The sequence below is a fragment of the Schistocerca piceifrons genome, chromosome 2, assembly GCF_021461385.2.
Source record: "Schistocerca piceifrons isolate TAMUIC-IGC-003096 chromosome 2, iqSchPice1.1, whole genome shotgun sequence".
In the NCBI taxonomy this organism is placed as follows: Eukaryota; Metazoa; Arthropoda; class Insecta; order Orthoptera; family Acrididae; genus Schistocerca; species Schistocerca piceifrons.
Window position 1 is genome coordinate 292,116,926 of NC_060139.1, and position 15,823 is coordinate 292,132,748.

The following is a 15,823-nucleotide window of genomic DNA, read 5'->3' on the forward strand; positions in this document are numbered from 1 at the left end:
CGGCTGGTGAATGTGCGGCCACGGAGAGTGTCTTTCATTGTTGGAAAAAGCCAAAAGTCACTAGGAGCCAGGTCAGGTGAGTAGGGAGCATGAGGAATCACTTCAAAGTTGTTATCACGAAGAAACTGTTGCGTAACGTTAGCTCGATGTGCGGGTGCGTTGTCTTGGTGAAACAGCACACGCGCAGCCCTTCCTGGACGTTTTTGTTGCAGTGCAGAAAGGAATTTGTTCTTCAAAACATTTTCGTAGGATGTACCTGTTACCGTAGTGCCCTTTGGAACGCAATGGGTAAGGATTACGCCCTCGCTGTCCCAGAACATGGACACCATCATTTTTTCAGCAATGGTGGTTACCCGAAATTTTTTTGGTGGCAGTGAATCTGTGTGCTTCCACTGAGCTGACTGGCGCTTTGTTTCTAGATTGAAAAATGGCATCCACGTCTCATCCATTGTCACAACCGACGAAAAGGAAGTCCCATTCATGCTGTCGTTGCGCGTCAACATTGCTTGGCAACATGCCACACGGGCAGCCATGTGGTCGTCCGTCAGCATTCGTAGCACCCACCTGGTCAACTGTCGATGAATTTCAATTGGTTTCACACCACGCAAATTCAGAAAACGAATGATTGCACGCTGTTCAAGTAAGGAAAACGTCGCCATTTTAAGTATTTAAAACAGTTCTCATTCTCGCTGCTGGCAGTAAAATTCCATCTGCCGTAAGGTGCTGCTATCTCTGGGACGTATTGACAATGAACGCGGCCTCATTTTAAAACGATGCGCATGTTTCTATCTCTTTCCAGTCTGGAGAAAAAAATTGGAGGCCTTAGAACTTGAATGCACCTCGTATGTTAAATATGAATGAAATACATTTGACAAGGCCATGCGGAAAAAGTCACAGGTGAAAAACCCTTCGAACGATTTCAATGAAATTTGCTACACACATTAGTTACATTCTGGATAGAAATACTGTAGTGTGAGAACCACAAGCCTTCTATTGGAGTGTTGGAGTGAGTGAAATAATGTGGAGAGAGAAGGAAGAGGAGATGGATAGACAGTGCGGGGGTAGGAGGCTTCAGGCACAGATTGGAGGAGGAGTAAATGAACAGAGATAGGGATGGGGGAATGGACAGAGATAGGGCAGGGGTAAATGGACAAAGACAGGTAGAGAAACAGAGGGACCGAGACGGGAGAAAGAGATGGAGAGAGACATAGGGGAGTAGAAGATGAACAGACAGAGGGGGAGGAGTAAATGGAGAGAGAAAAGGAAGAGGAGGAGATGGACACAGAAAGAAAAGGGGAGAAGATGATCTAGGAGAGACAGGAGAAGTAGATGGATAGAGGGGGAGGAGGAGATGGACAGTGTATGGGAGTGGAGGAGATGAGCAGAGAGAAGGGGTGAAAGAGATAAAGAGTGGGGGTGGAGGAGATGGAACAGAGAGTGGGGGTGGAGGAGATAGAGAGAGAGGGAGGAGCATATGGACTAATGGGAGACTGAAATATATACATAAGCAGACAATGCCGGGTACTCAGCTGGTTATAATATAAACTCATTCTGAAGGTCTGAGACTGGAATGGCATTGCCTCTCGCGCGAAATGTGTCAGTGTTCGGACCTCCGCCCGGTACACAGCGTTACTGTGCGTGGAAGCTTCACTACTCTGTGTACTGTCACCGCCTAGGGACTAGTACTACCCCAGGCGCAGACCAGCTATGGACCGGCGAGCTGCTTCTGTGCGCCGCACAGAACGACAACAACCAACAACCCGCTCGCCACGGCCGCCGGCCGGCCACTGCTGCGCTCTGAGTGCGCGCGCATTGCCAAATATGGCGGCGGGTATTCTTAGCCGACGCCGCGCCGTCGCAGGATCTAGGCCCTTCCGCCCGCCGCGCCTTCGCTAATAACCGGTTCGCGGCGCAGCGCGGCTCCGGTCCTCCGGCAATGCTCGTCGCCTTGTTCGTGGTCTGCCGAGCGTAAACAACTCGGCGACTCGTGTCCCGCTCCTGCCGTTATTTTCCCTGACATTCCCAGGGATTACTTTCGTCCTATCTCGCACTCCTTGTGTTTGTACTACGGAACAGCTGAATCAGAGACATCCATGTAGTAGCCCTGATGAATGCGATGACGCCTCGTGCTATGGATCCCGCGAGACACGGAAAGAGTTACGGAGCTATCACTTTGAATGACCTTTCAACCACAAAGCACAACTCATGATGAGTGGTTGGAACTACGTCCGAGGCGTCCACATCTCCCCCGACTGTGACTCACATGTGCTAAACGGTATTGATGTCAAGCGATTACGAGGGCTCTGAAGCACCGTCATTTGCGCGGAGTGATCGTCCAATCACTGTGACACAATTAGGGAGCGTCGGTGTGGTGCATTGTCTTCCGAAGTTGCAGCTCGCATATCGGTGCTATGTGAACAAATGGATACACGTAATAGGTCAGTAGCTTCTTGCAGCGTTATCGTTCAATGACGATGACAAATGTAGGGCTTATTTCAATAGTGGTACAAGCCCATTACCTCCACTTTTCTGCCTATAATGCTCCTGAAATTAATGATCCAAACAAACAGAAAGAAAGGTTCATCTCTAGCAAGACGCCCTATGCTTGAATATTTCTGGTATCTCAACTACAGATTTTTCAGCGCTCATTTAACTTTAGGACTCTGTATCTCAAAATGAACAAAAGTGGACTTGTACCACTATTGAAATAAGCCCTTCAAATGTATCCCACGCATAGATCCGCTACCCCTATCACTACCGAAACACTGCCTATGTGATGAACGGGATGCATCGCCTGATGTGTACCTCAGATCAAGTTTTATTTTCAGGTATAAATCACCAACAAAACGTAGGTTCTCCTACCTTTATTTTATCGTGTGCCTTTGTGCGGTAGCGTTCATCTCTGACGTGACTGATTCGTAGAAAATGAACATTTCGACGTCAGTATTTCGCCAGGGGGAGAGAGTGGTGGGGAGGGGAGAGTGGAGTGGAGAAGTGGTTACATAAATGTCCTGATCACCAGACGTTACGAAGAGGTTTGAAATTGGATCATTTTCGCAGTGTCTCGGAGTCCGAACAATTGTACGTGATTCGTTCGCCGGACGGTAGGTACATAAAGCTCGGCGGCCTCGTTGGTGATATTCGAGAGGAGTAGGCTGGGTTTCATCTCTCCCTTCTCTCATTATCATACAACGCAAACATGACACCTTGCTATGCACACATCCATTACTGTCACCTGTACTCAACGACACAACTCGCATATACAGCAAGGAAAGGCGCCATTGTCCGCGAAGAAAGAAAATCTTCTCCGTTTAGGTGGTTGAACTACCCCTCAGGGTCTCCGATCCAACAACTCGATACGATTCCCCCTTGCTTCCTACATCACATACGTCTTCTGCCATTGCTCATTTTATTGCAAATCCTTCTATCTACTTATTCCGGTACTGTATATTCATTTCTCTTGCATAGGCCAGCTGTTGAAAATGGACTCCGGTTCGAAAAATGCAGAGCTTATGAAACAATTTTTAAAACAATTTTGTTTATTAAATGAATCGGCGCATGTATAACGACCCTTACATTAAATGTGAAAGGCTTTTTAAAAGTGCTCAAGTACCTGACTTCGCTTTTCTTTTTACAGGCTGGCGTAAGCTTGAACCCAATCTGAGAGAGAGATCTGCTTTAGTCAAAGGTAAGTGTACCAAAAGAGTTATTCGAAATCCGTATACAAACTTTACGATTTACTCAACTGAAGTCTTAAGTAATGCAACAATTGGTTTCTGCCAAGCATTTGTCCTCGGCTGTCACCTTAAGTAAGCCTATCCTGTTCCCACAGTGAACGGTGAGCCTGCCCAAGCACAACGGCTGTCGGTGAAGTCCCTGTATGTTTCTCTGGTTTTAAACACATTCCGGCTCATGAAGAACGAAGTAATATCTTTTCTGATTTCTAGGAAATTACACTCTCGGAATTTTAATAGCACATTCTTCTGTCATCCACAACTCCTATTTTAGCGTCTGTTTTGGAGTTTGATGAACAATTTTTGTGATGGTCTCGCGATTGCTTAACGAACTAGTACGAAACGCACTGCTCTTCGGATTTTGTCAATTAAACCTACCTAGTAAGGATCCTGGACTTATGAACAATAATCATGAATCTATTTTGTGACGCTTTAGACATTAACATTTTGTATGTCGACATTTCATCTCTAAGTGGATGAGCTACATTTCCTCGAGCACTCGGCAGATATATCTCAGACTGGCACCTGTATTTCTTTGAACTAGTTTTATTTGGCTCTTCAACTTTGGTTTCTCCTTAACTGTAACAATGAAGTCAGAGAAATAAAACTGAATGCTCAAATGGAAAATATAGTTTTTGTCTTAGCTGCTTAGACTGTTCGACAAAGCTCGTAACTTTGTAGGTGAACTGAGTGCATTCCTGTGGTACTCTGCTGTAAAAACTAGGTGGCCAACCCGAGTGGTTATAGATTTCAACTTAGAATCCTTCTCATTTAGGTCTTAATTGTCCCTAATGCCCCATCTACTACCCCTGATTCCTTATTATTTTTAGTGTATTTACTATCAGTACTAGGTTACAGCATGTGCATTCGTCTCTACCTGTTCGCTATACAATTCTGTTCTGGCTCCTCAACATATATCTATATGGTGTTTCCTAATCCCAAATGTGCCTCCCTCTCATGACTGAAGAAGTGGCTGCTATTGTTAATGCCTGTAGGTGAACTTTCCTCTGGTCAGTATTCCCCTTTCATTCACACTCTGTTCTTTCTTCTAGGACTCCCGTAATTGTCACATTTTTTTTATTAGCTTCAGACGCTCCAGAATTTCTTACCGAATGAGGTGGTTCAGCCATTAAGACACTGGAGTTGTGTTCGATAGGCGCAGATTTCAAGACCAAAAGAGCCGTATTTATCGAGGGTTTCCTAAATCACTCGTAGCGAATGGCCGGACAGTTCACAAGCAAAACCACGCCCGTGCCTTCAGCCCCTTCACTATCCAGCAGGCCTACAGCTCCGTCGCTAATGACCACGACTAAGACAGGGTGTTCCTTTCAATATTTTCCCAATTTTCTGATACTTCTCTTTCTCTATATGGGACCGAAAGCATTTTCGTACAAGCCGCGTCGATAACTGACACTCGTAAATAATAGCTCTTAACTTTATCACCAAAAGGCGTGACTCGGCGAAGACACGTGCTATTTTTACTCGCCCCCAATTAAACAGCATACTTCAGTAATATTCGTCGCATTTTGTCTTAAGCGAATGGAATTCGAGCGTAGTGCAATACGTCAGATAACTGCGCTACTCCAGTTTCAGCACCTTTGGTACGAAGATAACAAACATAAAAACCGCTGTTTTGAAAATAAACGTGTCGTATTTGAGAACAGGCAACGCCTTGTTGAAGCTAGTATTGTTTGTCGCGTTATGCCAAGTGCAAGCTATGTGTTCAAATGGTTCAAATGACTCTGAGCACTATGCGACTTAACTTCTGAGGTCATCAGTCGCCTAGAACTTAGAACTAATTAAACCTAACTAACCTAAGAATATCACACACATCCATGCCAGAGGCAGGATTCGAACCTGCGACCGTAACGGTCGCTCGGTTCCAGACTGTAGCGCCCAGAACAGCACGGCCACTCCGGCCGGCCAAGTTATATGTACTTTTAAAGTATGTGTACTTCTAAAGTTTGTGTACGGCTGAACAAATTACATCTCTATGTACAGGGTGCTTCATAAAGGTGACTAGTTTTCATTGATGATAGAGAAGGAAAAATTTATTGCATTTGTATGAATTTGAAATACTGAACCATGATTCGGAAATAACGTAGCATATTATAGTTTTGTCGCATGGTTTCACGTATGCAGCGCGGGAAAATGTTTTGTCCGTTTATCATTCAGAGAGAACTTCTATTAGCGTAATTTAATTTCGGCAGTCTCTACGAGAGCGCGCGCGGGATTAGCCGAGCAGTCTAGGGCGCGAAAGTCATGGACTGTACAGCTGGTCCCGGCAGAAGTTAGAGTCCTCCCTCGAGCATAGATGTGTGTGTTTGTCCAAGGATAACTTAGGTTGAGTAGTGTGTAAGCTTAGGGACTGATGACCTTAGCAGTAAAGTCCCATAAGATTTTCACACACATTTGAACATTTTTCTACGAGAGCACCTGCACAGCACTGAACAATATTAGTACCTTTCAGTCTGAAGATCACTTCATGGAACTTCTTAAGTTCAGAACTGCATCACTCGCCCATACAGGTCCCATCATATCCGTAGGAAGTTGGCGAAACCACTCTGATAATCCGGCAGCAATCGAATGTTGAAGTACATACAGGTGTTGTTAAGGCAACAGCTGGAAGTGTGTGATTCGGTAACAGATTCCTGTGTCTCATGCAAGAATAAATCCACTAACTGCCCGAACTGCACTTTATTGGTAAATGAAATACCGTTATTTATTTATGAATTTCTTTCTCCTGGCAAGATTAGGTCCTTCACACCCGTCTCTTAAACCTAACCAGTCGTTCTTAGTGAGTCAACATTATAACTTCTGTAGTGTATTAGCAATGCTTAATAATGACGATAATTATAATATATAGTAATGAACATATATAATTTAAGAGATAACAGACTTATTAACACTGTTTAGCAAATTCATCATTAATTTTTTGTCGAATGTGAGTAATGACATATAATAGAAATATGTGGCAGCAGTACAGAACGAGTCAATGCGCAGAAGAAACTGATTGGTAAGAGTAAGCGCGAGAAATAATAAGAGTAGCAGAAACGATGGAAGGAAGAGAACGGAAAGAAAAAAGATCGAGAAAAGCACGGGCACTTAACAATGCGACAGACATACTGGTTCGTTGTGGAACTCAAACAAACATGCCGGTGTATGCCAAAAGAGAAGCTACGCCTAGATAATATATATAGCTTTAATCTTATCAATTGAAGACATAAAGTCTGTATATGAGCCCGCGATCATTTTATTTTTAGCACTTTTATTTACACAAGTCCGTCCTTGTTTAAGTACACAATATTTATGTTTACAACAGATCTGAAGATGGCGACAAGAAACCGGTCATAAAGTGTAAAAAAATCTATGTGATAAAGACGAACTTGTGAAAATAAAAATAGCTTTAATCTCCTCTTGAATGTTATATGGCTTGAGGTTACACGCAACTTACGGAGTGGTTTGTTCCACAGCTGTATGGCTGAAATGAAGAAGGAAGTAGAGAAATATTTAGTGTTATGTATAGTCACATCCAAGATACTGGACATATGCGATTTGGTATTGCAGGTATAGAATGACGACAGGGCTTTGATATGTAAGATGACTAAGAAACCGATGAGGCAAACAGATAATTTGAACATCACGTCGCATCCAACCTAACTGAACGCACATACCTAACGTAAGCACCATAGCTAGCTCGGGTCGTCTTGAGTTGTTAACTCTTTGCGTGTTGTTGAAGTGCGTCACGGCGGTAAATATTTGGTATTACTACAGACTCCGCTAATTTTTGTTTAATTTGAAATATAATTTCTAAAGCTTTAGAATGCATCTTAGCGAAAGAAATGTACCCTGCATGCTGCAGTAGGTTGCTCACCTCGTGTGATTTTCGACGCGCTCGTCCTCTTCCACAGGGAAATGTGTTCTCCATAACGTGGGAGGAGCAGAGGCACACGCGAAGGACGGTGGCTTCTCTACCAAACAGCGAGCAGGTGGTTTTGAACGGCGTGGCTGCTCACTCCTTGTGACTTCCCAGCATTGCAAATGACGCGCGGTTTGCTACGTTGTGTCCCGTACATTCGTTGTTAGAACTGGCGATCCCTATCGTCAACACATTGCAGCTCTAGGCAGTTGACCCTACAGGCGATGATTTTCAAGGAATCCAGATACTCATGGTACAAATTTGCCACTGTAGCAGTTGGAGTGACAGGCCAGTGTTGAACGACCTCACACACGTGGCCGCGACCAAGTGCGCTGGACACGGGCGTCTTGCCCACCCTGCAGCCAAATGTCACGACGATCTCATCCCAGTCACGTGATACGCCGAAATGTGGGGACGGTCACGCGTGCTCTTTCTCGTGAGTGAATAAAACTTATTCCAGTTTGTAATGAAATGTGCAGCAGAAATAGATGGGAAATGTGAGGGCACAATCTTCCAGCTCGACTTTGTTTCATCTCCCCTACTTGTTTTTTACGTACCAATCAAAGTGAAACACGCATATATCCTCAAAAAGAACTGTATGAACGCTGCTAGCAAAGAAGGAACCACCACAGTTCGGCAATGTACCTACTTCAAGAGATTTCTGAGACGTCTGTTTTGTTTAGTGTTTATTGAGTACGCCACAGTGGAGAAGCTAGAGTTTTCATTCCCGGTTCACTGACGGCCAGCAGGTTCCGGTACGGCATGTGGCGCGTCAGCCGGCTATTGCCTCCACAAAGGCGCGCGAAGCACTCGCGCTGCGTCCTTGTTAAAGAGGCGCTCCTCATTGTGCAAAGCACAGCTCCCCGTGGCGCAACAGCGGAGTCTGCGCTGCCGGCTTTTGTGAGTTACGGTTCGCTGTGGCGCAACGCGAAGCTCGTAGCCGTACTGAATACACAATACGGAAGCTTCAAAAGAAACTACCTCCGAGAACCGACACAATGGCGGGTGGATGAAAGTATAATAACTGTGACCGATGGTACGGCTTACTGTTTAATATCGCACTGGAAATGAGCTGAATGTGTACCAAGAGAGGACTGAATTCGATTTCGGGCGATTTTAACGCGAAACAACTGTGACTTCAAAAAGAATTATGTGAACCGAAATACGGTCACTATTGGTGCAAGTGAATCCTGAAACCAAATTGGCACCATATTTCTGCTTCTGGGGGAATTTAAACCACTTCAAGTTATCTGTTGTCATAAGAGTACAACTCTTGACCAAATGTTGAATCCAACTGTGGAATACTTTGACATCAATTAGTCTTTCAGGTCCCACATACTAATTTCAGGTACGGACTGCATGATTTTCCTTTAGGTGAGGTACCTATTTGTAATCACAGTGAAATAATTCGATGTAGAATATACAAAATGCGTCCTTTTTATAATCGACAGACGGGTCAGCACCACAGTGTCGTACTCCATGAGATACTGCGGCGTGGACTGGAATTTAATCGGCGACATTACTTCAGAGTCTCATGATCAAAGCCGTACGTTACCATCTTTCCTACCTAGGCCTCCCAAATTTTGCTGATGAAAATTTCTTCCATCTCGAAGATTCGAACCCACTGCCTCTGAGTCCAGTGTCCTTGCATGAGCGTCAGTGCGTCAGGGATCTCGACTCTAGATGGGATGATGGAAAAGGCACAACGAGTTCCAGCTCTCTATTTCTAAAGAGTTTTATCTGCCATCCAAAAGGAGGAAGTTGTCCTTTCTTAAAGATTAAAAATAATAAGTGCGTCATAAGTGCTTTCTGAGTCCATCTGTATGATGCCTAGTACCTGCCACTTATTTCTTCCTTTTCAAATTCTCCGCTTAAAGTGGAGTAGCGTCAGCGAGGCAGCAGGGCGAATATGTCGGAGTTACACTGTGGCGACCAGAAATAAGGCGAAGCGTCGGTTAAGGCTTATCTCTATTCGAATTCTTCTTCTGATGTTCATCAATCCGTAGATGTATTGGACCAACTGCTGTCTCATCTTTTCGGCAGTCATCTGGGTAGTCTGTTCCCTAGTGGTCGTCCATGTGTATAAATTTCAACTAGTCAAGTCCGCCTCCGTAGCGCAGCGGTAGCGTTACCGCCTACCATGCAAAGAGGTCCGGGTCCGATTCCCGGCAGGGGACTGGGTGTTGTGTGTCTTTCATCATCATCGAGACGCAAGTCGCCTTAGTGGCGTCAACTAAAAAGACTTACGATAAGGTGGCCGATCCCGGAAGGGGATATCCCGGCCAATAAATGCCATACGATCATTTCATTTCAACTAGTGATGTAGGGTCCATCCTTCCCACACACGAGAAGTCTTTTTACAATTGTTACGTCCTTATTCAGGAGGCTTTCAATACGTAATGCAATACATTTTATTCTCAGCCCATTTTGGTTGAAAAAAATGGCATTTGTTGTGGGACATCGTGGAATATTCCCGCTCCAGCCCCTATAGTTTCATGAAGCTCTGAAAGGTAGTTTCTTTTGGGGGAAAGGAAAATGTTGCAGATATTGATAGACTCAAAAATGCAAACGGAATTCTTCTCCATGACAATGCAAGATCTCATACAAGTCTGCGCACCAGATAGGTTTTCACAAAACTTCTTTGGACTGTACTTCCTCATCCACCCTAAGCCGGCTGGTGTGGCCGAGCAGTTCTAGGCGCTTCAGTCTGGAACCGCAAGACCGCTACGGTCGCAGGTTCGAATCCTGCCTCGGGCATGGATGTATGTGATATCTTTAGGTTAGTTAGGTTTACGTAGTTCTAAGTTCTAGGGGACTTATGACCTCAGATGTTGAATTCCATAGTGCTCAGAGCCATTTGATTCATCATCCACCCTAAAGTCCGCATCTCGCAGCTTCAGACTGCCATCTGTCTCGCCCAATGAAGGATGTACTCCACGGGAAGCAGTTCGTGGATGATATGGAGGTTACTGATGCAATAAGACGTAGGCTCCGACGTCGCTACCGTGCCGGCATACAGGCTGTCGCACTGAACGGAGATTATTTTGAAAAATTGGGTTTGTAGCCAAAAGGATTGGGAATAATAAGGTGGGTAGGAATCCTGAATAAAACCAACCTCCTTCCAGGAAAAAAAGTTGCATTACTTATCGAACGTCCCTCGTACTACAATTTACAACAATTTCCCCACTGAACTTTGTTTACATTCTGTATCTCAATGTGTTCACTAATAACATTCTTCTTCTGTTGTAGCATCCATCATACTTTCTATTGTGTTCCATGATGGTCTAGTTCCATACCCCTGTATATTGCTCCCAACAATCCTCTTTTTATTTTGGGAGTATCAGAGTTCACCTTTTTACGAATGACTTTATACTCCGCATAACCGTCTTGCTTTCTTCTTCTGAACTACCAGTTCTTTAACGTATAAGTTGAAGCACGGTATTCTGCAAGTAGTACTGCCTCCTATCACATTTACCCTTTTCGTAACAAACTTCTCGTGCAGCCTCTCGAATATTCGATCTAAGAGCAGTCCCTCTAGAGCTTCTACATCTTGTTCATCAACACGAATTTTCTTCTCTAAGCTTATTTTAGTAATCTCGTCCTCTATGACATCAATTTTAATCCTTTCTCCTCCTTCGGTCTAATGATTAATTCGAGTTATGTATGCTAATTCTCGCCTGTAGAAATTTACTCGCCTACAGAGAAACGGTACCTCGAGTGGTGTTCTCCAGTGCTGATATGCACAAAATTCTCACGGTTAAGTTTAGCGTTGGGCTGATTACAGTATTTACGTTACTCCTTGTAACACGGGATCTAGCATGATGCATCAGAAGGAAGCATATTTTCAGCTATTTTTAACTCTTTTTCACTATTCTAACTGCGTGAGGATTATGCAAGTGGAATTGAGACAGTTGAGTTTCCAATGGTTTGAGCTTCACAACTTTCTCACAGATAGATGATTTCATTTACGGCTCACGACAGCTTTCTCATGTTTCCACTATGAGATGAGTATAGTTAAAATAAATACAATATTTATAATAAGATAATAAAATTCGATCAAGTTACAACCACACAGAAACTAAAAGCAGTAGATAAGTTTTGCTATTTTCTCTCGGTAGCGTCTCGCTTCCCGACCGCGGAGTCCCGGGTTCGATTCCCGGTGGGGTCAGGTATTTTCACTTGCCCCGAGATGACTGGGTGTTGTTGTATTGTCTTCATCATCATGATCATTCATCCCCATTATGGTCGGAGGAAGGCAACGGCAAACCACCTCCATTAGGACCTTGCCTAGTATAGCGGTGCGGGCCTCCCGCATCGTTTCCCCGCGCTCTGTCAAGAAGCATGGGACTTCATTTCCATTTCCACCGAAAAATACAGCCAATTGTGTGACAGGATTGTAGAGTTTATAGCAAGCAGAACACAGCAGGTCATTCTGACAGACAGAAGTCTTCAGAAGTAAGCGCAACTTCGGGAGTGCCCCAAGGGAGTATTATAGGACCACAGCTTTTCACAATGTCTGTAAATAACCTAGTACTTCCACGAGGCATTTCGCAGATGATGCGGTTGTATGCAGGGAAATCGCGACGGTATGAAAGTGTAGCGAAATGCAGGAAGATCCGCAGAGGGCGACGCTTGGTGGAGTGAGTGTGTCAACTAACCTTCAGCGTAAACAAATGTAAAACGTATAGCAGTCCCTTTATTGCACGATTACACGATTGCAGAAAAATTACTTCCATATTACATCTAAGACGATTACATACCTTAATAGCAGGTAAGGCAGATGACAGACTGAGCTTCTTTCCGAAGTATCCTTAGAAAATGTAGTCTATCAACAAAGCAGATAGCTTACAAAACCCTCGTTCGACCAATACTTTAATACTGCTCGTGAGTATGGGATCCGTACTACATATGATTGATAATGGAAGTAGAGAAGATCCAAAGAAGAGATGCACGCTTATGTAGTAACCGCGAGAGCATCACGGGGAGTCAACTCCAGTGGCAGACACTGTAAGAGACGCGTTCTGTATCACGGCATGATTTTCTTTTAAAATTCTGAGAGCATATGTTCCTAGAGGAGTCAACCAATATGCAGGATGTTTGAAAAAGATCTCCCTAGTTTTAAGTATAATTTTAATGGGGAAATTAATGAAAAATTACATCAATGAGTACATATCATGAAAGAGAATTCCTTCAAGTTTTGTTAAACGTTAGTAGACGTCGAAGTGGGATCCATTTGTTGCCCTGCACACGGCGAGACGATATTCCACTTCTCGCCACATTTCAGGTGTAACTGTCCCAACCGCCGCGACGATTCTTTCCCGTAAATGATTGCTACCTCAAATCTTTTAATTGTACACAACATTTTTTATATGGCCCCAAAAGAAAAAGTCCAGCGGGGTTAAGTTTGGGCTTCGTGGTGGCCAAGGTATTGGCCAGCCCTGCCTATCCACCATGCTGGGAAGCGAGTGTCAAGAGCCGCACGCACATGGTTACTGCAATGAGGTGGGGCGCCAGCTTGTTGGAAAAGCACAAGCCCCTTTTCCGCCTCAATATCGTCCATTTGGGGAAAGACGTACTCTGTCAACATGTCACAGTAAAGTTCCCGTTTTTTTTTTTTTCTACAAAAATGAAAGGACCAATCACACGATCTTCCATCAAACCGAACCAGACATTCACTTTGGGAGAGTCACGTAGATGCTAAATAACTTCATGTGGATGTTCTGCCCCCAAATTCTGTCATAAAGATTATCTGCACGAAATGTAGCCTCATCAGGAAAGCGTTGCTCTGCACTGCACTGCACTGCACGCACGCCTGGACTGAACTGAGGGAACAGAGAAAAAAACAGCACTGGTGCCGTCTCAAGGTCAAGCAGACCTGCCAACTGCAGGGAAGCCCAACTTGGAGAGTTGATGAATCAAATACCTCTAACTAGAATAGTGTATGTCGCTTTGTACAGATTCTAGGACACATTAAAATTAGGGAGTTCTTTTTCAAATACCCTGTATTTCTTCCTCTTGCGTATATCTTCCGAAAATACCATGAACATAAAATTAAAGAGATTCGAGCCCACAGGGATGCTAACGAAGATTTGTTCTTCTCGCGAACCATTCGAGACTGGAACATGAAAAGGGGGATGCGACAGTGGTACACAAAGTACGCTGCGCCACACACCATAAGGTGGGTTGCGGAGTAAAGATGTAGATGTTAACATCGAATATAAATTCGCTGAAAAAAAAATTGTTTGGGGTGCAACGTTCTATGGAAGTGAAACGTGGACGATTAACAGTTGAGACAAGAAGAGAATAAAAGCTTTTGAATGTGATAATACAGAAGCATACTGGAAATTAGATGGGTAGATCGGACAACTAATGAAGAGGTGCTGAATAGAATTTGGGAGAAAATAAATATATTCTCGAGTTAAAGACGAGATCGGTTGGTAGTACACATTCTAAGACATCACGAAAAAGTTAATTTTTTAACGGACGGAAGTGCAGGAGATAAATATTGGAATGCGAGACTGCAGTAAGCAGGTTCTAATAAATGTATATTGCAGGTGTTATGGCAGACTAGCATGAAGAGCTGAATCTAACGTCTTCAGACTGAAGACGAAAACAAAAACAACAAAAATATGGTTTATGACCTAAACAACATCAAAGATACAGGTCCCTTTGGATCATGCCCTGAGAAATTTCTGTTTCGCGATCGGTTATCTCAATATCTGCCTTTTCGTTTTTCGTAAGATGACTGAAATGAGGGACTATATTACGACCTTTCGCAGTGAAACAGTTTCGGAAGGTCGAATTCACTCTTTCGGCCTTTTCTTGTTATCTTCCGTTTCCGTGCCAGTATGGTCTCTGATTGGATGAACAGGTGATTTCGAACCGCTTACTGATTTTACATCAGACTAAAACTGCGTAGGGTTTTTACTGGGATCGTTTGACAAAATTTCTTTTTACAAATTTTACTTTGAAGTCAATGAACGTTTTTCTCATTGCTCTCTTCACGCTCTATTTTCGCTTCGTCCGTACCTATTAATGAGTAGTATTTTAATTTTTTTAATTCGGTCAATAAGTACATGAAACACTGAAAATCAAATTTTCGTTGCCCCTGGAAGACATTAGAGGGTCAAAGTACAACAGAAACCATGAACCGGGTCACCCGTTTAGAAACACAGATTGTAGATGGAAGCCACGCTGGCATTCATGATCAGTTCTAACCGTTCAAAGAGGGGTGGGCGGTGGTAACGCGATGAATAATGTAGTAATAATGTTGTCTTGATAGCTTCCTATATTTGTTTATCTGTATACTGTTCCCTGATACCGTTACAGTGCTACCTGGCAGTCTACTGCAGAGCTGTCGAATACTGCTTACTCAGCTGTCGGTAGATAAAACGATAAGCAAATGATAGTAACAATTAACATTTGTTTAATTTCTTGAAACCAACTACCACTGTCTTTATTAAATTGGTACTCGAATAAGCTGGTTCTTCAATGCCACCCCGAGATGACGCCAAAATTCAGCTACACAGGCACTTAACTAAAACTAACATACATCTGCTGACGAACCTGCCCCTTAAGTATTGCTTCTCCTTGTAATTACGTAGACTGTATACAAACGCATATACGCACACATACATTCTTGCATTTCAAAAGTTTATCAGAAAAATTAGCTGTTAGCATATCACAAAATATGGACGTAGGTAGAAATCAAAATTAAAATTTGTGTTCAGTGTTAACTGTAAATGAAGAATGCTTGTAATATTTGAGGCCGCTTGTTTATAAGAGCAAAGAATCTACTTTTATGATTCCCATAATCAAATGAAATGAATTTAACAGTGGATATACAATAGTTTTAAAATTTTACCCTGCGAGAAAGTTTTACATTTTCACTGCGTCTAAATAGGAACGATAAACTTACTATGATGTCAACTGCAGAAGTCTCGATAAGACACTAGTTAACTTCATTAACAGTTAACATGTTTTCTGTTTATAATCATTCACTAGGGTAGCTAACTGCACTGGGAGTGATAGAACGTTTAGTATCCTGCGGTTTGCTATTGTTGTTCTTCCACGACCAGCGGTATGTTTATCACAGCTTCCACCTTTCTGACCTCACCAGGTGTGGGGTCTGTTCCGTGAACTGTCTTCGTGGTGTGGTGTAGTGATTCGT

The 15,823-nt window shown here is 43.4% G+C and overlaps 1 long non-coding RNA gene across 1 annotated transcript in view; it reads left to right on the forward strand.

Moving 5' to 3' along the window:
* LOC124777087 overlaps positions 1 to 15,823 on the forward strand; it is a 502,342-nt gene that overhangs the window by 483,327 nt on the left and 3,192 nt on the right. The window contains exon 5 of the long non-coding RNA XR_007015682.1: positions 3,638 to 3,688. This is a non-coding gene — a long non-coding RNA (uncharacterized LOC124777087). The remainder of the gene's footprint in view (positions 1 to 3,637; positions 3,689 to 15,823) is intronic.